Here is a 24,015-nt window from a genome sequence, read left to right as displayed (position 1 = left end):
AAATTCGGGCTGATAAATGCAATACGTATGTTAGGTATATAATATTATATATCTACAGCATATTTTTTGTATGTTCTTGAGTATTCGATTTAAAAAAAAATATATTTGTATATTTATAGTGTGTTCTAACAGACGTTCTCACTTACGTGAGAACAATCCAGCTATAAAAACTGCTACTACAAAATTACTACTCAGTCAAAGGATACACGACAAATATTTTATCTACTGTATCATTCCGTTTTGTTTATCTCCTATAACTAGCTCAGAATAAATATTTGAATGTTATGTAAATAAATTGTAGCTTTATACTTTACCTCTTTTGTCGTGTACTTTCTCCACAATACCTTCTCATCAATTTGAGTCGCTTGAGTTGGGAGGAGGGGGACGAATTTAATTATGAAGATCTATTTAAGTATAAATATGGACTTTATTGAAGTTTGGCCAAGCTTTAAAACTAACTCTTAAATATCTAATACCTAAAGCAAGTCGTCATATGGTGTCGGGGTTGCTTCTCCATTGTTCACATCGTCATTGTTAATTAAACGCACAATATTGTTCATTGCAACTACCTTGTCGTCAGTGCGTGTCAGTTCTTTGTGTGAGCCTTAATAAGACCGAATCCATCACATAATGCGAGATGTGCTCATTTCATAAATTTAACTACAACTTCTTATAAATTTAAATTTTCTTGCGAAATTTGATTTAGGATTCCATAGTTCCACAGGCATCAAGAAGACGGGAATCATGCGCGCTATCCACATAAAATTTTGTACCGGTGCGATATAAAGATGACTCGAATCATCAACACGAATATAATCACTCCACAAGAAAAAATAAATAAGAGATTTCTTTCGAAAGAAGTCAAATCACAGAACGCATTACTGTACTGTACTGTATTCATTACGGTGAAGATATTCCTTATATACATTCAAATAGAGGAAAATGTATATTTTTTTCTTTAAAGTGACGAAATATATGACGAGGTATATTTTTGTTCATATGAAGCAGCTATTTTGTACTGTGACGTTATTATTTAAAATAAAACAATAACACAATAAACAGCACTTTTGTTTATCATACATAATGCCGACCAGGTATCGCCACAGCGGTAGCTTCTTCAGGGCTATATAATACTGTAATTGTAACTTCCGGTAATATTTTGGTTTCGGTTGCCTCCTTATTAAACCCTTTTTCAATGTCTGAGAGTAAACTGCCTCCTGTTTTATGTTATGTTTTAGTTGTAATGTCCTTGTTTTGTCCTGTCCTGCAGTTATTCTAAATTTTGTCATAACTTTGTATAAACAGTATATTTAGTGTTATAATATTAGATCTGTATTGTGCAAGGCACACTGTAGGAATAATTTTAAGAACATGACCACTGATACTAAATTACCGTTTATAAGTTTGTTACATAATAAAAAGCACTTGAAGTGAAATGACACTAAACTGGCTTTATAAATGCTATGTTATTATTATTATTTAATCTAAAATCTTACAGTAAACATGCATTGTCAATATATTAAGCTAAGAATATATTAGGGTTGCAAAAATTGACTGAGTGGAAGAGGTAATAGTAGGAGGTAGAGGGTTGGTATTTGTCAATAGGGAACAACCTAAGTATTGGGTTTCTATTTAAGTTGATTTGATTGTTGATAACTTTGCTGTTAATGTTTTTGGTTTTCCGTAACTCTAGTGCCTGCAAGTTATCCAGTCTGATCCCTATTCCGTTTTTAAGATTTGAACACAGCATAATAAAACCCTGAAGAAGCTACGGTTGTAGCAAAACCTGGTCGAAATCAAAAATGAAAGTGGTGTTTGTTTACTGAGTTATTGTTTCATCTTTAAAAATATGTATTTTTTATTTTTGTAATTATTGTAAAGTTGAATGTATAATTTTAAATCCTGTACTCTGTTTGTAACTTTATTGCCATGTTATATATATATTTTTATATCTTAACACTGTACATGTAAACTACTTTAAGTAAAATAAATAGGATATCAGCAAACCTTCCTTAAGACAATGTCTGCCACTGTCCCACTTACTCCCGACAACGGATTTACTGTGTAGAATTAATTAATGACAAGTTTTATGCGACTTCAAAAGAATTGGTTAACTCTAAGTTATTCAATATTACGAAAATAAACCCAACACAAAACCTCTTGATACTTAAATAAATCACATTTCTCATTCTTTTTCTTTTCTCTTTCAGTAAAAAGTATTTTTGTTTATTGTAGCGTTTAGCGTTAATGCCTTAAGACCATTTTCTTTATCGAATTTCCTTAGCTGTAACAACACAATTTATTCAACGAAAGATCAAGGATTATATTTCCAACTCACTAAAGTGGACAAAGTCAGTACATACACAATTCAAAGATATCTAAATGATGGCTGTTCTTTTTCTCACGGTGGCCTCGAGCTGTAAGAAATTCTTGGAATGGTGGACTTAGTAATATGGTTATGAAAGAGTTTTCAGTACCATTAGGTATACACAGAGAGAAGTTGGTTATAAAGCAAATTTAACAAACAGTTCATAGTGGATAAGGTTATTTCATACCTAAAACGTCTGTTTCACAAAAAATGGTTATATTTTTATTCACAGAAGAAAGATTTTTATAGTATTTCTATAAACCAGCCACAAAAACGTAACAAGATGATGCATTTTTTTAATTTTTGAGTAAATTCATTTTACTGGGTGTGTTTTTCGTTTTGTACATTGGTTTTAATATTATTATATATTTTTTGTTATATTGGTAAATTTGGATTTCATTTTTTATTTATTTTTTTGTGTTTAATTCGTAGAATTCTATTTATATTTTTTGTAATTTTATTAAAATCAAATTTAATAATATAACTATTAAGTTCTGCAAGTATTTTGTACAATACTTGCAGTAAATTTTGTAAATACTTGCAGAACTTAATAATTATATTATTAAATTTGATTTTAATTAAATTTTAATATTCTATTTTCAAACTGCCCAAAAATAGTAACAAGGTGGGTATATGAAAATCGTTATTAGATGGGTATATAAAAAAGTAACAAGGTGGGTAAATAAAAATATTTTATTTATGTTGAATTTGTTTCTTTTTTCCACAATGAGTCTTTTACAAAATCGTACGTTTCGTTTTGTTGTAAATAGGTACCTATTAATGAAAGCCTTCCCTCCATTTCATGGGGTTCCTTTCACAAAGATCTGTTGTGAGCAAATCGCCGGACATAACGAGATTTTCGGGCCATTATGCCGCGCATTGTTTGCTTCGGGAAGGGCGTACATACTTCATAGGGCTTTCATTCCGGTTTTACTGAAACCGGTAAGAAACTTTAGCGACGCAATAGTTTATACGTGCCTGAAAACTTCAGCCGTAGTTGTCATCACGACTAGTTCAAGATACCACATATGACAGAACAGATGTTCTAGCACAGCATAACATGACAAGCGGAATGGTGCCATTGAATGGAAATTTAGCAAAAGTGAACATTATTTATTTATGTACTTACTATAACATTATATGTTTATGTGTTTACTCCTTACATAACCTTAAAAATTTTTATATACGTATCTACCTAAATGTTAAGAATGTTAAAATTATAAATATTGTTTTATAAACGATGATGAATCTTTCTCACCTACAATAATTTAAATAAATTTTAAATACGCTGCGGAAGTGTCAGGAGAATATATAATGATGAGTATTTAAATGGAAGAAGTCAGTGACCTTCCCTATGAGAAGGAATCGCATGATCAAGTGCGTAAAAACGTTTTCTTCTATTTAAAAGTGCTAGGACGGGTTGTTTTACATAACTTTTCTAATTTCAAAAAACAAAATGGCGCTGATTTGACATTTAATGACAATTTTACTTTTGAAAAGTATCTGGCCCTTAGTGGGTAATCGAATACCGTTAACCATTATCGTAGATAACAAATAATTATAAGCAATAATTAGTCGCCTGAAATATCAATACAAATTTAAAATAACTCCCGAGTAAAAATAAATGCCGCCGACGGGAATTGAACCCGCACCTTCTGATGTCCAGTCAGGTGCTCTGGATCACTGAGCTACATCGGTTTATTTCCAACCCGCCAAATAATTCAATACGTACTAGTACTTTAATAAACAACTACTGATTATTATTATTTTTTTTCTATGTCAATATATTTTTACCGAAATTCCTTATTATCTTCTTGGTAAGAAAAATACTCGAGATAGGAAGTTTTCTAAATGCTTTTGTTCCTCAAAGATTACATGTACTTTTTATTCGTAATATCGTAACATTGATACCTAGCAGGACGCACGTCCGTTCTATCAGAGTCTATGAGTTATTCTAACGTGGGACGCAACTGAACTGAAGCTGAACTCGTAACTATTCGGGTACAACCGGCATGCTATATCTGTCAGATGTTGCAAGTACTGTCTATAAAAAACCCTTAAAATTACATTAAATTAATAATGATAACTTAAATCTACATATTCTTTCGACATCTGGTACATACATCCGGTGGAAACTAAAACTAAATAACAATATCAGATTAAAATAATTTTAAAACGGTTGGTCTATTAATAGGTGAAAGCCCTGCACAGGATATTACTAGATTTTCAGGTCATTACGCCGTGCATTGTTTGGTTCGGGAAGGGTGCAGGTGAGAGCAGTGGCGTAGCTAGGTAACCAAGGGCCCTGGGGCAAATTAAAAAATGGGGCCCCACTGCTATGTAAACTGATTAGGTTTAATCAAATAAAATTATGAAATATACAAACACTTTAAAAATGCTAAGCTACTTAAGCTCTTTTTTGTGCACTACAGACTGCAGGGCAGGTAGTAAAAATATTAAACAGTATCAACATAAATCTGATAGTATTAATACTTCAGCGTCTGGACGGTGTAGGCCCTCTGATTGGTCAAATTTAAATTGTCTGTTTCGGTTAAATTCCGCCAACTTGAAAATGACACGATTTCATACTAAAATAGGATCGCCTCATAATAATACGAGATTTCTTCAAAAGCATCGTTTCTCCTCATATAATTTTTGGATAATATCAAAGAAAATATATTTTAGAAAGTTCATAATCCATTGGATTAATTACATTACAGTGAAAATTATCCACAGTTACGTAATTATGTTTGACGTTTATAAAAAAATCACGCGATCCTTCAATGGCCGATACGCACGGCTTTAGATTAGATCGCCGACAGAGCGCACCTCTGGCGGTCTAAAAACGAACCAAATGAATGGCGCGAATATTTAAATATGCAGCTCACAATATTTGAGTACTTACGATTAACAAGCAGATTTCTTCTGGAAGTTTATCACTTTGTAATGGCATTTTTCATTATTATTTATATTTTTTTTGTTTATTAATTATATCTGATTTTATATTGACATGTTTTCTAATTTCAAAATTATTTATTTGCGATGCTTTATATCCTGAGTGAAGTATTTTAAGACCTGAATTTTTTATCGAAAGTGTGATCATTATTCAAAAGATGATTTGCAAACTCAGATTCACTATTTCCATTTAGAGCCGTGCGATATTCTTTAGTTCTGACTTCAAAATTTCTATTGGTTCTACCTTTGTAAAAGAAATTACAATCATCCCAGTTGAGTTTTTAAACTCCTGATTTTTTTGTTCAACTGTCATTCTTATTAAGAATATATTTCTTCATTGTTATTAGTGTAAAACGCCAGTTGAATAGTATCAGGATTGTTTTTATATATAATTTTAGAAGTATCGTTATCCACAAACAGAATTCTACGCCATTGTTTATTTCTATCTTTAGAAAGACCGTTTGAAGAGAATATGTTTAATTTTTTTATTTAGTATTTCAACTATCAATTTATTAGAATAACCGTTATTAAATGCTATTTGTCTTATGGATATATTGTTTTAAGGTTGTATGCTATTTGTTTTTTTCAGGTCTTAAAATACTTCACTATAAATAATATATAAATTTTGGAAACGAGGAAACATGTTAATATAAAAGCAGATATAATTAACAAGAATTTTTTTATAAACTCTCTTTTAAATATTTTCCCACTCAACTGGTCTTTCCCGTCTAACGATATTGTAATTCCTAATTATTATAAACCCAGCCTACTCTTACCCCTCCCCCCTCCCTCCTTCCACTTCTTCTTTCCCAATTGCAATCTATATTTAATTTTTGACTTCGGTGTATACACAATAAAATGTAAACATTATATTTATTTATTTATTGGACAATTTGCATAGCGCCGCTTTTGTGAGATATCACCTCAGGGGCGCTATATTGTAATAATCTACCTTTATATATAGATTTTTACTCTCCTGATGATGTTGTATATATAATCTAACTTTAAACTTTATTAGATACAGTAACAGTTGTAGGTAAAGAATTACCACCAGTTGGAGTAAAATTAACACCTTTTAATTAAACCGACTTCTAATCTCATCGCACAATTACCCTCCTTTTATTCATAAACACGGGTACAATTAATCAATATGTAATAATCTATTATTTAAGTCAACTTTGTTATAACTATCTTTAATTGTGACAAACTAAACGATATTGATTCAACTTATAGACATTGACGGTTGTAACACATATTTAAGCACTGCAAGTCTCCTATGAGCTAATTATATTAGGTACCTAAGATAACAGTTAATATCAGTTGTAGACATGTAGTCAATAATAGTGTTTCATTTGAAATAATCCATCACAAATACGTAAAATTTAATTTATTCAAACAACTGTCATTCTTATTATGCGTAAATTTAGCATGTTATTATTAATTAACTCCTTTCTGTTCCGTGTTTTAACAATATATATACTCACCCTCTCTCTGTGAACGTCCTAATATCTATCTATTAAATGTAACTGTTGTTAATATCACTTAAAATGGGCGAAGCCCAACGAAGAGCCGCCCGCAGGGCCTAGCAGAAAAAAACCCGCGGAGCGGGTTTTTAACTGCTAGTTACAATTAATACTTGGTGTAGGTTTGGCTAATAAAACGAAATAGAGAAGATTAAAGGGTTTATTATATAAAGGTCGTGCCTACCAACTGACTAAATAACAATTATATTTACAATTTTTTCCTAGCTTTAGTTTTCGCAAAAGTATCAATGACTTCGTTTAAATCCAGGCTTGATGCGGTTTTGTTTTCAATTGCTATTAGCGATAAATGTGTTTGGCCCATCTTATTTCTTAAATATTTTTTTATTATTTTTAATTTGCTAAATGACCTTTCAGCTGCTGCAGAAGTGACAGGAACTGTAAAGAATAATAACATTGCTGTAAATACTTCCGTTAGGTCGCATTCTAGCACTCCATATTTACTCATTATTTCCTTACATAATTGGTGAACAGTCCATGCATGAGTTATTTGAGGTAAAACTAGATGGTAAATATTAATAAATTGAAGTGAAAAACAAGGGCCTATTATATCTGAATATTTTTGAACACAACCAAAAACGTTTAACTGGCCCATATTTAGAACACGAAAAGTAGTACGATTTTGAAAAACACCTATTGTTCTGGTTGATGTCTGTTGGAAAAGGTCCTGAAGGCTGTAAAGGCCCCATATCAAGAATTTGACGTTTTTCGTTATCACTTAATATTTGGTTCGTGAAGTTTCCCAAGTCATAAGAAGATTTGTCGTACACATTTTCGAAAAATGTAGAGGTCTGTGGTTCTTCCAAACCCTCCGCTCTTATGTGTGTCATGCAAACATCAACCACGTTCACATGATCGGCGGCGGAGGTATCTCCAACTGCAATAATTGTCGAATCTTCTTCAGTAGGCTTCTCAACCAACACTGCAGTTACCACATTATTTGAGTCACTATCAATAGAAATATTTTGGCCAGATGTACTTGCAGAAGGCTGACTAAAAAACTTGTCAATTTTGGGCAATTTGTGATTACTATCTTCTCTTTCTTGGCGTTGTTTGCGTTTAAATGCACCACTGGGTTTCTTCTTTTTATCCATATTTTAATGCGCTACAAATGTCGTTGGGGAATGACGCACATATCACTATCACTGCCAACCTACAGAAAGAATTTAAGGGAATTCCCAAGGCATAACTTTTGAATTTCTCTCTACTAAGTTGTCATGATTAAAGTGGGGTTGCAAGTTGCAACCTGTCATATTTATTTTGAAAATGGGAGAAATTTCCAAAAGTTCAGTTCGATCGAGATTTCTGGTAAGGATTCGAGGGCCCCCTGAGCTTGAGGGCCCCGGGGCACTGCCCCGCGTAGCCCCTAGGTAGCTACGCCGCTGGGTGAGAGTAGCTACCAGGGAGACAGAGGGCCGAGAAGTAGCGCGACCGCTAGGGCAAAATCCCATTAAGATTATTGGAGTTGTAGGGAGCACAAATGAGGAGACCTGTATTGATCTACAATACCGCTTTGATGAAAACCATTTCGCTACCGCATTCTATCTTCATATGTCCTCAGTATTATCATTTGTATTTGCACCGCATTCTATCTTATATGTAGTCAGTATTATCATTTGTATTCTCTTAATGTTCTCTTATACTGAGACGTGCAAGCGGCCTGCTGCCGTTAGGAAGCAATTTTATCGGTGGATTCCCATGATTTATTTATTTTTCTGGAAAAAAAATATTTTGTAGATATTTACATGCATATATGCAAGGAAAAATAAAGAATTTTTTTTTTTGTAATTTTTTAGTGATATTTGATTAAAAAACAATTGTTTGATTTACAACACCATGTATTTAATAAAAATTAATATGAACAATTTACCTATGAAAAAAAAAACCTAAAACAATTTCTCAAAACTAATAAGAGTACCGGAAAAATACGAATTATTCATTGATGTATTATACTAGATTAGCCCTGTCTAGTTAAATTCATTTTAAAAATAACGCCACGTAGCGTACGTCACAAATATGGAGATGAACTTAACAACCCAACTCTGTTTAAACTCCTTGTACAAGCGTTCAAACTCGTAAGCAAAACCACGGAGAATTTGTTGTCAGAGGTGTTGTAATATGGACATAATTCAAATTTAAATATTTGGAACTGGGTTATTTTTGTGATTGAAAAAATGAACCTGCCCAGCATAGCTGAGAAGCAAAATAGCTTACTCTAGACCAACAAAAGGTAAAACGCAATGCACAGTACCCATTTCGCATTGCGACACAGTGCGTGGGCCTTTTCATAAATGTGCACGTGAACCAAACCAAAATTGTGTTGGGGTTATTTTTAAATAAATATGCCGTGTCTAGTCTAATTTAGTCTATGGAGTTATTACATATAAATATTATATATTGTATCTACTTACCTAAGAAAATCAAAACAATAACAGCAAAACAAAACTGTAATTCTAACCTCCAACCAATTTTCGAGAATCTTCACTTTGTTAAAGAAAAAGTGACATTTGACATTCGCGAAAGAAAAAAAGGTGATGCCACTCGATAAAATATATTACCGTGAACTTGATAATTCTAAAACGGCATGCATTAAGTATACACCAAAGAGTTAAAGGTGTTTTGAACGGTATGTTGCCGTTTTGCAACAGTATGCATTTAAGGGTGTACCTACGCATTCAAAATAAATAGATGTAATTTTATTTATTTATTTTATTTTATTTACTCTTGGCCCATTGGGCTTTAACATTGGATAAAATGAAATGTTTAAAATTTTGTACAAAAGGGTTATAAACAATGGTTGGTATCTTGACATAAAAAATGTGTTTTAGAATGTCTTAATCTTACAATTTGTTACATTAAAAATATCGATAACATTGGTACACTCATTTGCAAAACCACATGGAATTGGCGTGTTTGCTCCTTAATTTGTTTGTGAATAGTGACATTGAAATAGGTCCTCATACCTTGTATGTCCAAAAGGTACTTTTAAATTGGCCAGACTCAGAAGTTTGCACCAGTTGAGCTAGACAGCTGAATTCCTCCCCCTGATCCCAACATAACACAAACGGTTGGTAGGCTGCTAGTGATGCTGAAGCTGAAGAATATGATGCTCCAATACATGCAATTTTAGAAGGATTTTTAGGTAACAATATTTTTCCCTACCTATAAAATACCTCTCAATCATATAATATCCAGGTAACATTTAAAACATCCATATAAGGTAAAAACTCTGAGGTGCAATGATACCGTTCTATTTGTATAAAGAACATTAACTTTAAATTAAGTAAATTTTAATGATTCATCACTTCATAGAAAATAAGAATGTAGAAAATTTAAAAAAAAAACAATCAGTCGTGCTCTGAATTCATGAAAAAGAAACGTAGGTCGCTTATCCCACGCCAATCTTCCAGTGGACGTATTTTTAAGGTATTTAATCATAAAATGGTGTAGCTATTTTCTTAAAATAATATTTATATTAAAATTAATAATTCGTAAAAACTTTCGCTGATTTTTAAAAACTTTTTGACGGGAATTTTATGGCGAGAATTTTACTATTTGGCTACAAACTAGTGAGAAAAATCAAATTATCATGACAGGAAGTGCATTGGTACCTACATTACTAGTTTACAAAGATTCGCTTTTGTTTCAGATTATTATTTTTTTTTTTCTAAATATTTCCTCATTAATATTAAGAACCGCATAAAGCATAATAAATAAAATTCATTGGTACCTGCCTAGCTGGTTAAATATTTTTATAAAGTGAAGAAAAACATATGGCGTATTGTAAAACTATTAAAAAAAAGAGGCTCCATAGTTCGTAATGAAAATCACCAAATGAGCTGGACGTGCGTGCTTTGATCTATAAGATTTAGACACAAAAAACTGTGAAATTTTAACGACGCCAGAAAGGTTTTCTTTCTATACGTTTACTGCTTCTGAAATAAACTTTTTTTATATGTTATCGTCAACACTTTCAGACCTGAATTAATACTGGCAGTGGTATAGTTTTTTAAATTAAACCCACACGGGAGGTTCTGAGGAAAATAATTTCCCTAATGGGACATGTCATCTTTTGGGATGCTGTGTGGCATCCGGGCACTCCTGCTAGATAACCAATGGCAGAGGTGTTGGCTAAACCCGCCTCCCAAATTTTCGTATTTTCAAATATACTCACGGTGCGAAAGGGGTTAAGACATCAAAAAAATATTGGACTGCTAATTAAGCATGAAATTTATTTCTATGAAATTTGCACTCGTAAGCTCTAAATCAAAGAACTTATACCTCTATATTGTCTGTATAAAGGGTGCTGTATTTAATCAGTGTAAACTGATGCTATCAGCTGTCACCCATTTAGAGTGTGCGATGTCACGAAGCGTAAGATTTGGCTAAATGACGTCAGCTGGAAGTGTGTTGGAGATCATGCATAATCTATTTGATACAACGAGCTGTTTGTCTATTTGCCTGTTTGTGCTGACGCGATGAGATTGCAGTGGAAATCGTCATTTAGTTAAACACTGCTGACGTATTGTAGAATGATGACAGACTATAAGCTGATACTAGAGCTATATTGGATTTGTGATTTTCACGGCCAAAAGTATTATAGTGATTTATTTTTGGGGTGACCTACTTCTTTAGTCATCGTTTCGGACAGCATTAAATACAGCGTTCATCATCAGGATAGATGTGTAATCAATGTGGTAAAGTGAGTGTTTATGTCTGTAGATATGATACCGTATTGCCAACTCCAATCCTCTAAGATATGGTATTATAGTATAATTTAAAATGGTTTTCTGCCTTTAGCTTTGGCGTAGCCGCCAATTACCGACACCAAGAACTATTAAGGTTTGTTCCGTGGACTTTATTAATTTCAATGGGATTTTAATGCACTGGGTATGGTAATTGACTCCACATCAATTACACATCTGCCCTGATGATGGTGTCTGTAATGCGGTTGGAAACGCTGGCTAAATAAGGAGGTAGCGCAAACGGTATAATACCCCAAAAATTAATAAATATGAACTAAAATGTTCGGAATACATGGCTTTCAATGCAATCAATAATAACACCTTTCAGATTTGAAGCGTCAATTGAAACGAATTTAGCGGTGTTTGGTGAACAGATTTGATTAGCCAGGTACTTCCCTACCTTTCTCTTCTCCATTTCTTTCTTTTCTCACTAATCCCGGGAAGTGAATACTCTTGTGCCGTACTCACGATATGACACGATACGATTGGAGCCAGGAGCACTCCTGTTCCAATGCCCCACCGGTACACCGAAGTCACTAATTTGTTAGGAACACATCTCTGAGGATGAGAAGAAGGTTAGAGTTTAATCGACCGGTATACTAATAAAGCCAATATTGGAATATAGGATAGGCAGGAATAATGAAATTGATTCGTTCTTTGTTTATCCCCTATCTCCTTTTCTTCCTTATTTTTGCCAATTCTCGGTTCTTCTTAAATCTTCTCGACTACTTTTGGCTGTTCTCGGTTATTCTTGCTTCTTCTCGTCTCTTCTAGATTCTCCCTGTCTCTTCTTATCTCTTCTTGGCTCTTCTTCTTTCTTCTTGCCTCTTTCTCTTTATTTTTGGTTCTTCTTGTCTCTTCTTGACATGTATTGCCGCTTGAGTTTAATCGACTGGTCTACACTGTAACCTTTTAAGACAAAACAAGAACTAACAATGGGCAGTTGTGCCATATTCAAATTAAAAAATCAACAAAGTTTTATTACTATATGATATCTATTTTTATTAACAGATTATATGAAATTTATTTTTGTTTGACTGAGGATTCAACCTCCCTCCCAGGGACTAGATTCAACCACGCTAACAACCCGATTAGGTAGGACTGACATTTATTTAATATATTAAATGATAATAATGTCATTAAATTTCAAAGAATGATTTATACATATTTTATAACATGTCCCTTAAAACTACAGCTTTCCACTATTTCTCAATATTGTCGCAATTTAAATTCAATCACTTATCGTGTCTCACCACTTTGCAAATTCCCTCTGCATAAAAGTCGACCACCTGGGTATATAGCCATACTGCAAATGGGAATACAACATTGTATTCTCGTTGGGGTGTGCTATGATTTTGAATGGGTTTTCGCTTTGATAAGTTTCGACGATATATTAGTATGCAGCATTGATGTTTTATATTTAGGTGAGAAAATAGTTTCTGCGTTTTTTTCCTCCAAATGACCTCAATCTTTTCCAACGCTCTTTTCCAAAACTACCAAAATATTAGTGCGCAGTAGTACCTCTAATTTTAGCTCTATAGGTTTTCTTAGGAAAAGCCTTGAAAAACGTTATGGTAAATTACTTGTTTATTTATTTATATTATACGCCAGAACGGGCTTTTACAAGCATATATTTTATACTATTTGTTTTGAATTGTTTTCTATTCGTGTCTTTATACAGCGACGCACGTAGCTCTACAAGATATTATATTTTCTTACAATTTTTCCTGCAAAATACCCATAAATATATCAATTTACAAAGAAGCCACACGCTGACCCGTAGGTACTACGTGCTCAAACACGGAAATACGGAGTACCTTTATCGGAACTTTTATCGGAACTCCGGCAGAATATATATTATTTATTTATTTCATGCTTTAGAAACAAAACAGTACATTGGTTACAGTGATAAAACAATATACAGATATGAAATATTTTATATTGGGGAGGTACCTATCATATTATGTTTCCTTTTAATAGCTTACAATACGTAGTATGTAGGTATATTTAATAATTACTGGGTTACATAGGTGTGTGTGTGTACGTGTGAGCGTATGTGTGTAAATATATATACACATGAAACAGTTTATATCATTGAAATAATGCTCCTTTTAAATATGGGCAATGAATTCGAAAAAAATAGACAAATATTATTGATGGTATGAAGAGCACGATCAATTGACAAATTAGATTCTGCCAGACTTATAACTAGTGACTTAAATCTAAGACTTATAGCTAGTGACTTACAACACCTAAGACTTGTAACAAGTTACTTAAAAATATATATTTAATTTTTTAACCAATGGTATTTATGGTAATATGGATATTGTGTTTCACAATAAGTGTTAAATTAAATCAATTAAATCATTTCTAAGAAAAGATTTGCTGTTTTCGGATTATAACACCCTAAGTATCTATCTCAAATGTTTCCCGGCTGGACTCTGGATAGAACCTCACTCATCTTCCGTAGGCTTCTTAATGGAGTGTCGTTTTTTACCTTCAAGCAAAACCCGCGCGAACTTATAGAGCTTTTGGGGTTCATCATGGATGTATAAAGGACGAAAAAGGACGAAAAATTTTTCTGAATAAAAAGGTGTATGGGTGTATTAAAAAAGTTTTATTGTGAACCTAACGAAAGAACCTTTTATGCTTATTATAATTTTTTATAGCGAAAAAGTGGATCAACACCCAATGCCTGAAAACCATTAAATTATATCGCATTTGTAGCAGAGTTCAAAGTTCTTTGGTTCTGGACCTAGATGGCACGGGTTCAAAGCTCAGCGTAACAAATCATTAAAAAATTCAACTACTTATTTAACCCTGGATATCTCACGTTCGTCAAAACGACGAGCATCACCTATCTCTTTTCAATTCTTCAACCGAGAGTATAGCCGTGGCGTGTCAACTTCGTAGCTGCCAGACTTGTGCATATGGCAGTTGTGTTTAGTCGCTAAGTTTTAAGAAACCTAAACTGACACTCGTTATTTCTGCGAATGGTTTGATCAATTTTTTTGTTGGTTTTATTATTTTGTCCAACTTGTGCAAAAAATTTATAATTAATTCGATTTTTATCGTGGATTTGTATATTTTTCTTCACAATGTTAAAGAACAAGTTAATTTTACACAATTATAGTTTTGTATTACTAAAGATACCTGATTTTCTTGTTATTATGTTGTTTAATTGATAACCTCATCACAATTTATTTTATTACACAGTATAAAAATAATAAAAACCTGATAAAAATAGAACTTTAAAAAACGTTAGTCAAAAAGTCGAATGGTTAGCTTATTGAGGTAGAATAACGACGTTAGCTATTTAGGGTTAAAGTACCTCGTATTCATTTGGCATTTCTGAAGATACTCTCAGTATCGCCCTGCTGAGATACCACTAATACCAATACGTCCCTGTGTGTTGTGACCGGAGCAAAATAATTATTTAACAAATGTAATTTTAATGTTATCACACTTACATTTGGTTAAAATAATAAATAAACCCCTTTTAAAATATTTATATTTGAATTTCACTTTCGTATTCAATTTCATGAATACAATTTTTGTTGCTGAAATTAACCCACTTCCCGATATTCAATTCAGCTAGATATACTAGTTGTCGATGACAATGCATTCAACTCAATTCATGACAACTTTTGGTGTCAATCGCATACACACACGCCGACATATAAGCATTTCTCTGAAATCGGACGACATGACGGCAAAATCGGCAAGTTTAAATAAACATTTCAAAATAATGCATTATGTTAAAAAAAACTTCGCCGAACAACTTTCTAAACTTCATACTAATAGAATGAAAAATACTGTCAGATGTTTATTTGACCAGCTGTAATTGAACGTTAGCAACGATTACGTACATCAAAATAATGAGAGTTCATTCACTTATCATGACGTATACAATCCGAAAGTAAACTTAACTGTTTATTTGACGCTGTTGTTCAAGCATCGGTGGTTCAGTGGTAGAATGCTCGCCTGCCACGCGGGCGGCCCGGGTTCGATTCCCGGCCGATGCAATCTTTTTTTATTAATAATGTATTTCTCATTTTTTTAATGGAAGTAAATATACATTTTCCATATATTTAAAACGTTTGATGTACCTTTAAATACATAGTTCTTTGAACAGAAGACTTCTAATAAAATTGTTTCTAATTTTTAAAAACACATTTCTATGTAGCTACTTATAATCTAACTATTTTTTATGAACCACATATTTTTTTTAAATTTCAAATTTGGAATTACCTATACAATTTGTCTAGTAGTTATAGACCTTAGTCGTAAGTCACTAGATATAAGTCTTAAATGTAAGTCACTAGTTTTAATTCAGTAGTTCTAGTATTAATTATTTAATAAATATATTTCTACAGCGCCTTTTAGGTGATTTTTCACGAACACGGCGCTTTATAAATTAGCCAGATATTATTATTAAAGAAACGTCACTATATCAATGACAATTCTTTCGTCAAATTCAATTTAAGATGCGGGTTTGGGTACCACCGCCCCGGGAACCATTTATTCTAAGTCAATGCTTCTGCCATAGATCACTTCGAGTGGTTCACTACGTTTGGTGAATTAGCAGGGGTGCCCAGGTTCATCGGGAGATGTGTTCGGTATGTGCTGGGAATAAGAATTAAAAAAATATATTAAAAAATTAATAAATTTAAAATTAATAAAAATTAGAGTTTTTATTTGTAATTTATGAATTATTATTATTAAGGTTTTCTTAGCTTAACCAGTGTGTCAAAATGTATTTTTCAACTTTTTGGTGATAAAGCGATTTTCAAAAATTATCATTGTTTCATCTTAGTTCTTTGACAGAAGCCCATGTATCTAAATTGCACCAAGGTTAGTTTATTTTACTGTTCATTTAGTTACTTTATTTTATTGTTCATTTGGTTATTTTATTTTATAGTTAATTTGGATAGTTTATTTTATTGTTCATTTGGTTAGTTTATTTTATTGTTCAATTGGTTAGTTTAATTTATTGTAAAATTTGGAAAGTTTATTTTTTTGTTCATTTGGTTAGTTTATTTTATTGTTCAAGTAATAAGTTTTATTGTTCAATTGGTTAGTTTATTTTATTTTTCAATTGGTTAGTTTATTTTAATGTTAATTTGGATAGTTTATGTTTTGTTCATTTGGTTAGTTTATTTTATTGTTCAATTGGTTATTTTATTTTAATGTAAATTTGGATAGTTTATTTTTTGTTCATTTGGTTAGTTTATTTTATTGTTCAAGTAATTAGTTTTATTGTTCAATTGGTTAGTTTATTTTATTGTTCAAGTAATTAGTTTTATTGTTCAATTGGTTAGTTTATTTTATTGTTCAAGTAATTAGTTTTATTGTTCAATTGGTTAGTTTATTTTATTGTTCAACTAGCTGACCTGTATCCGGTGTTGCTCGAATTTTCTCTACTTTCTGTTAATATAATATGCATGTATTATATATATAAACCTTCCGGAAGAAATTACCTACATGATAGTGACCCCTATCAAAATCCATTTCTTAGTTTAGAAGAACTAAGCGCACAAAGAGACAGAAGCGGATAGCGACTTTGTTTTAATTTTTTTAGAATTTGGTTACTTTATTTTATTTTTCAATTGGACAGTTTAGTGTATTTGTTTTCTGCGAAAATCATTTTATTTTCCTTGTGTACATATTTTTATTTCATTCCATCTAGGTTAGCTGTAAGATAAAAAAAAATCCTATAAGCTAAACCCTTTGTACAGGAAATATATTTTGGTACGAAAAATAGATTTAGAATTTGAATTTAGAATGCGAATTTGAGTTTGATTCTTTTGTGCTACTGGTTGAAATAAAATGGATCACGAAATTCATAAAAATACGTCTACATATAAATATTTTTCTGGTCTAAACCGGTCTTAAGGTGGATTTAAAATGGAATTTCTTTTTTCTACATATGGGTTATACAGGTAGGTACTAATATACTAATATTTCATTTCAGTAAACCTCTCTTAAAGTGACCTTGTTCAAATATTTAATTTATTTTTCCATATTTTTAAAGCATTTATTTAAGTACTAGCACAGACCCGTGAAAAATCTGGAGTTGACTAAATTCTTGACAAATCCGTTCCAATTTTGATAGTGACAATAGAAATAAAGTTTTTTATTTTTTATTTTTCGGAATAACTTTATTGAGTAAAACCTCAAATTGTAATATTTAAATATTGAAGACAATATTAGTGATTTCTAAACGAAAATCTGAAACAGAAAAATCAGAAAAGGAAACGGTCACATCTGGGACTCGAACCCAGGACCCTTGTCTTTCCGTGACAGTGCTCTACCAACTGAGCTAATGGGACCCTGTTCCCCTCGGTCACTGTATCATACTTCGAATAAGAACTACTAACATTGTCTTCATTTTTTCCACCGCACATTTTTATTGGCAACTATATTTTATGTATGATCGCAAGATTCAACCCGAACTAAATTCAATCCAGACAGCGTCTTTTTAGATAAACCTATCTTATTTTTTTTATTTTTAATGTGCGACATCTGTTGACTTTTCTGCAAGTCTAGAATGAATATTTATTTTTCGGAATAATTTTATTGAGTAAAACCTCAAATTGTACCTCGGTCACTTTTAACTGTATCATACTTCGAATAAGAACTACTAACATTGTCTTCAATTAATCCACCGCACATTTAACCACCGCAAAAATAAAATAAAAATAAGATAGGTTTATCTAAGAAGACGCTGTCTGGATTGCATTTAGTTCAGGTTGAATCTTGCGATCATACATAAAAGATAGTTGCCAATAAAAATGTGCGGTGGAAAAAATGAAGACAATGTAAGTAGTTCTTATTCGAAGTATGATACAGTTAAAAGTGACCGAGGGGAATAGGGTCCCATTAGCTCAGTTGGTAGAGCACTGTCACGGAAAGACAAGGGTCCTGGGTTCGAGTCCCAGATGTGACCGTTTCCTTTTCTGATTTTTCTGTTTCAGATTTTCGTTTAGAAATCACTAATATTGTCTTCAATATAGAAATAAATTTCTGTTAAAAACGTTATAGGTTTTCTCAATTTGGGAGACGCGTATCTGGAACCATTCATTGGATAACCAAAACCTGACGTTTGGTGACTTCAAAGATGCCCAGGTAATACTAAATTTTAGAGGATTGGAGCTGGCAAAACGGTTTCGCATCTACATACATAAACACACACTTTACAACAACCTTCGATTACACAACTGTCCTGATGATGAACACTGTAATCCTATCCGAAACGTGGCTAAAGAGATCGGAATAAAAATCCAAAAATAAATCACAACAATAATTTTTGTAGTTCGTATTTTTAAATTTACGACTGTTTCTTTGACAAACGTTCACCGAATAAATAAAATGATATTATCAATTTCGCAAGCGTTTTACTGTTGTGATTTTCAAAAGTAATAATTACCAACCTCTCTGTTTTTGAAATCCACAAAGTCATTTTCATCAATCAACTTTTTGATATTGTATATTTCAAACAAATGGCTCGCATTCATCACGTTTTCACGCTGGGCCACGTCAGAAATGAGTATTTTTATCGTTTATTTATTACCTTTGAGAGTAAAATATGGAAATAAAATACGGTTTCTGAAAATGGTACAGGAACAGATTTAACTCGAAACAGCGGTGTTAATATGACTGGAATATATCCAGAGTCGTATTTTTATGGTGTGCACATTATTGTATGTATGGAAAACGTAAGATTGCTGGATTATGGCAGTTTTGTTTTGAATCTCTTTATATTATCGAAATCCGAATATTTTCCAATGTTGTCATGATTATTATTGTGAATTATGGTAATAAGTTGAGTATTCAAGCGATAGATGGCACTAGTCAGAAAGTTTACTCCAGAGTCCGACAGATGTCGATAGAGTGTAGCAATTGCCTGTGGGGTATCCTTGTCAGACTTTAAGCTTCTAGAAACGGAGAATTACCAACCCTCGGGGAATGAACCGTGTAGCTAAATCCAGACTTATATATTGTAACGTAAATAAACGCAATTATTGTAAAGAACCTTTTACTTTATCAAGAGTTCCCAACACACTAAATCTGCAAGTAAAGGCAGAGATATAACAATTATCAAGTCTTTCATGACGAAATGCTAATTACGATATCGTGAAAATACATTTCGTCATGATATATTATTATCAAAGCACTTGCCATTTATATTTGCCTATCATGACGAAATGCGTGTTTCGACATCGTGCAAATATATTCGTCATTTACTAAAAGTTTATCAGGAATCCTGTTAATTCATTCGTAATTCGTGCAATCTCATTTTCATCCGGAAAAAAACAATATTTCAAGGGATTCCAAATATAATAGCCATGAGCAAAAAAGGTCTTGTGATGGAAGCACTGGACTTCTGGCAGAGTCCAATTGGAGCCAATTCCTAACGTCATAAATGTCAAAAAGTTGAACTTTTGTTTCATTTTATTTATTATTATTTTATATAATTCCCGTTTTGGCATAACAAATGCATAGATCTTATCTTAAAAAATAACATATATATTTTTTTGTTACTTAAAATCTTAAACAGTTAACAAGAAACTTGTTATAAATCGGTAGAAATTAGTAGTGCGGGGGCTTAATATCACAATAATTGTAAAACATCCATACTAAATTTGTAAAAATCTGCCTTCTGTTTACTATATAAATAAAATACCTGTATTCCATCAGACATCATCAATCATATCATACATAATCACTTCGGACAATGTTTCATTACAACAATGCACCATTCCCGTTTTTTTCTCTTTCAAATTCCGTCACTGTCGACGTGCAAAATATTTTTAACTCAACAAACATTTTTTAATCCGCAAACACAAAGGAAAAAAAAACATGAGAATATCCCAACGGTAGTGAACAGAAAAACGCGAATAGAAGTCAGTAGGTAGGTATCTTTACCGGCTGAAAAAGTTTCATAAAAAGAAAAAGGGTTTCCTAAACAAAATAAAGGGAATAGTCAAGTTGTAATGGTAATGTCATGCATATAAATATTATTCAAATTAGACCGCAGATTCTCGTCGCTGTTCATTTTATTATTTTCACCCTATCACAAAATTACTAATTTGGGCTGTTTATGCGTTTTGCGAAATACGGTTTAATGAACCGAAATTTACTTTGAATTTAAGTGACATTTTCAAAATTGGATATGATTGTTTGAAGAATTCCGAAAAGCGATAAAGTTCCAACTTTTATAATTTTTTAACATAAAAATGTTTTATTTGTTAATTTTTAAATTGGTGCTAATTTGTCGAGAATTCATACTATTCCGTGATTTTTTACGTGTCTGCACTAGGTGATGTAATATCTGATAACGAAATTTAGTTATATAACATATCACATCATAGGGGCTTAAAATTATTTTGCCTGATGATTTTTTCATAAGAACTTTTATTTATTTTTATGGACGATGTTGATAAAAGCTTTTTGATTTTTTTCCCAGTTTCAGTTATTAAGAGTTATTCTACACAGTGTTTCAAGCCCATATTGCGAATTTTACGAAAAAAATGTCAAAAAACAGTGTTCGTAGGTATCGAACCCATGAAGGTTTGTATTTCAATAATAACCGGTCCCATGACGCAAGTTTAATCATAAATTTAAAACAAAGGTACTATACAATCTCCACATGCTTCACTTTCGATTAAGCCTAAAATAATATCTTACAACTATACTTTGTATTCATCAAAACATTTTGCAGCCCTGGACGAGCCATAGTTTTCAACTGGTAAATGGATACGTTTATTTGATTGAATTTTAAATGGGACAAACAAATAAACGAAATTTGTAAAAGCCTGAAGGCGATAGCATGTAGACTATACAAACCGAAGTGCGCGGATACAAATGAGAATTGCTAATTTATTAGGAATCTCTTCATTTTTTTGGTTATCCGGTTAAAAACGGGATTACAGGCATTAATGCATAAATTTGCAGGTTTCCTGATAAACTTTTTGTAAATTACGATCGAAATCGAAAAATAAATTTTTCTCCGTGTTTTCCGTTTCTGTAGTTATTTTCAAAATTGTTTATTTATAACTTTCAGAATTATCTTTATTATATGGAATAACAACCACTCGGGAACATTCTTGCCAAATTAATTTAAATTATTTTCAATCAGTGCAAAATTTTAATGTTTAATTACTAATTTAAAAAATGTTTTTTTTAGCAAAGATGAAACATTTTACTGTTGCATCGGAATCATCGTGCAGGCCTTAATTTAAAGGCTTGCTTGTACCAAAATACGACAATAAATATAGTATAACGCGCCCAACATATTCAACAAGAAACCAAGAAATATAAAAAAAATTGCAAATTACTACCTAGATCCAGATATATGCTAAAAACACTTACGTTGTAATTAAAAATCCTGTTGACAATCTGCTTAATTGCAAGATAGTAATTTTGAAGAACAACACATAATAAGGATTCGAAATATTCCATAAATTTTATTTTATACGCGATTAATAATAATATAGCATGTATATAGCACAGTTTAGTGTCACTCACTTCAAGTGCGCTTAACCTACAGCCATCTAAACGCTAAGCGAACACCTGTTAATTCGAGTGACTCATGTAACTTCATGTAAAAATACAGCAAAGCTCATTCTTAAAATATTTAATACAAAAATTATTTCACGAAAATAAATAACTTTGTAGCCACCACTATTTAATCAAAATAATCGGTAAGTTTCGAAATCAATGGTTTCTTCGTCAATAAATGACGTACCAAATACATTTTCGATTGTTAAAGAAACAAATATAATATGGTATTTTCGCAATCTATGAATACCTTTAAAATGTTTGTAAGATTTAATTTTTTTTTCATCGTACTAAAAATATGTCATTTTATTTTATTCATAATTATTGACTTCATAAACACCTAAAACCGCACATTTCGAAACGGTTCCAACCGGCTACAACGTCATTGTGATATAGAAAACGCCAAATGTCTGTTGCCAAGACGTCTATCACCAACGTCGCCCGGTGTGACTTCAACGCCGCCGAATTCACGAATAAAAACAAACATATTGTTTTGGCGATAAATCGAAAATAGCACATTTTAAATCGTTATATAAAATTTATTGGTCACCATAAAAATATAATGAGAAATACAATGTTTACGTATCACAATTCTTTCTCCCTTTTTTTAGAACAAAAAACACCTTTTCACCTTCATATTCGCCTTCGTACGTGAGCATCTACTTCTTCGTAAATAGATTTGTGATAAAAATAAGGTGCACGATACAACACAGTGGGTAAATGCAAAAGGTTTTTATACATTAATTTTTAAAAAGTTAGCAGTAGTAGGTCGATAGGATTGAATTATTAAATATTGGAGACGTAAAGTTATCGGGGAACAACTTCGTTGTGTCGTATCCTCCATTTTTCATGTTGCATTTTTTATAATTTGAAATATCGGTGACTCTTCCGGCTTAGTACCGGAAGAGGGAGAATTTCCCAGAACAACAGTTACTGTTACAGAACTCTGCATTATTGGCAGAAAATAATGTCTTCAAATTGTTTCGCCTTGCATTATGTGCCAAGGCACAAATCATAAATAATAATAATAGTCACGAAAGCCATTTGAAATTTTATTATCCAACTAGTTTTTCAATTTGATCCATTTATATTTTTATTTTTTTTATATTTACAATAATATTATTATTGGGTTTATAAAAACAGTTTATTTTTAAACAAGTTCTGCTGTGTAGTTATTATTACGCGTGACAGCTGTTTCGCCCTCTAAAGGCATTATCAAACTGTGGGTAGCCCACTTACAGACGATACATTTATATTATTTCTAAGTAGGTATTTTAATTTCAATTACTGATTTCTTAATTGATTTCTGTGTAAAAATGTTAGAAATTATTGATGGTTATTACCCTAGTAAAGTTTTCCCAATTAGTGTAATGTTTAAATTTGACTGAATGTCTTAATGTTAGTTATTCCCAAACGATGACTCATAGGGTTATTTTAATAGTATAATTAAGTACTTCAATGTGCACTCGTATTTGCACTAGGTTTGAAGATATCTAGTAGGGGTGAACGAATTATATTGGTTTGTTCATTTTAGAATAGCTTTCGGATTATTAGAATTTTTGTTAATTTCTAACTGCTCTATTTGATCCATTTATTGGATAACCAACACATATGCTATAGGTCACTCCGAATGGTTCACTACTTTCGGTGATAAAGTAGGGGTGCCCTGGTTCATCGGGTGAGGTGTGTTCAAGAAGCGCCTGCCCACAAGCTGAGTGGCGTGCCAGATTGGGAGAGGCTGTTTTGGGGAGATCCTTTGACCTCTCCAACTGTTCTCTCAACCCATCGCCTTGCGTCACAGTGGAAGGGATACACTCCTGGACACCTAGATCCCTAGATTCCT

The 24,015-nt window shown here is 32.2% G+C and overlaps 1 protein-coding gene and 1 non-coding gene across 3 annotated transcripts in view; both read left to right on the top strand.

Moving 5' to 3' along the window:
- The window catches only part of LOC149418994 (uncharacterized), a 491,041-nt gene that overhangs the window by 116,633 nt on the left and 350,393 nt on the right, over positions 1–24,015 (top strand). The window lies entirely within an intron of this gene.
- Positions 15,564–15,634, top strand: TRNAG-GCC (transfer RNA glycine (anticodon GCC)). The gene has a single exon. It is a non-coding gene; the product is annotated as a tRNA-Gly (tRNA).

The sequence above is a fragment of the Hesperophylax consimilis genome, chromosome 12 (genome assembly GCF_061612785.1).
Source record: "Hesperophylax consimilis isolate HC1 chromosome 12, BYU_Hcon_1.0, whole genome shotgun sequence".
Lineage (NCBI taxonomy): Eukaryota > Metazoa > Arthropoda > Insecta > Trichoptera > Limnephilidae > Hesperophylax > Hesperophylax consimilis.
This window is presented reverse-complemented; position numbering and strand designations above follow the sequence as displayed.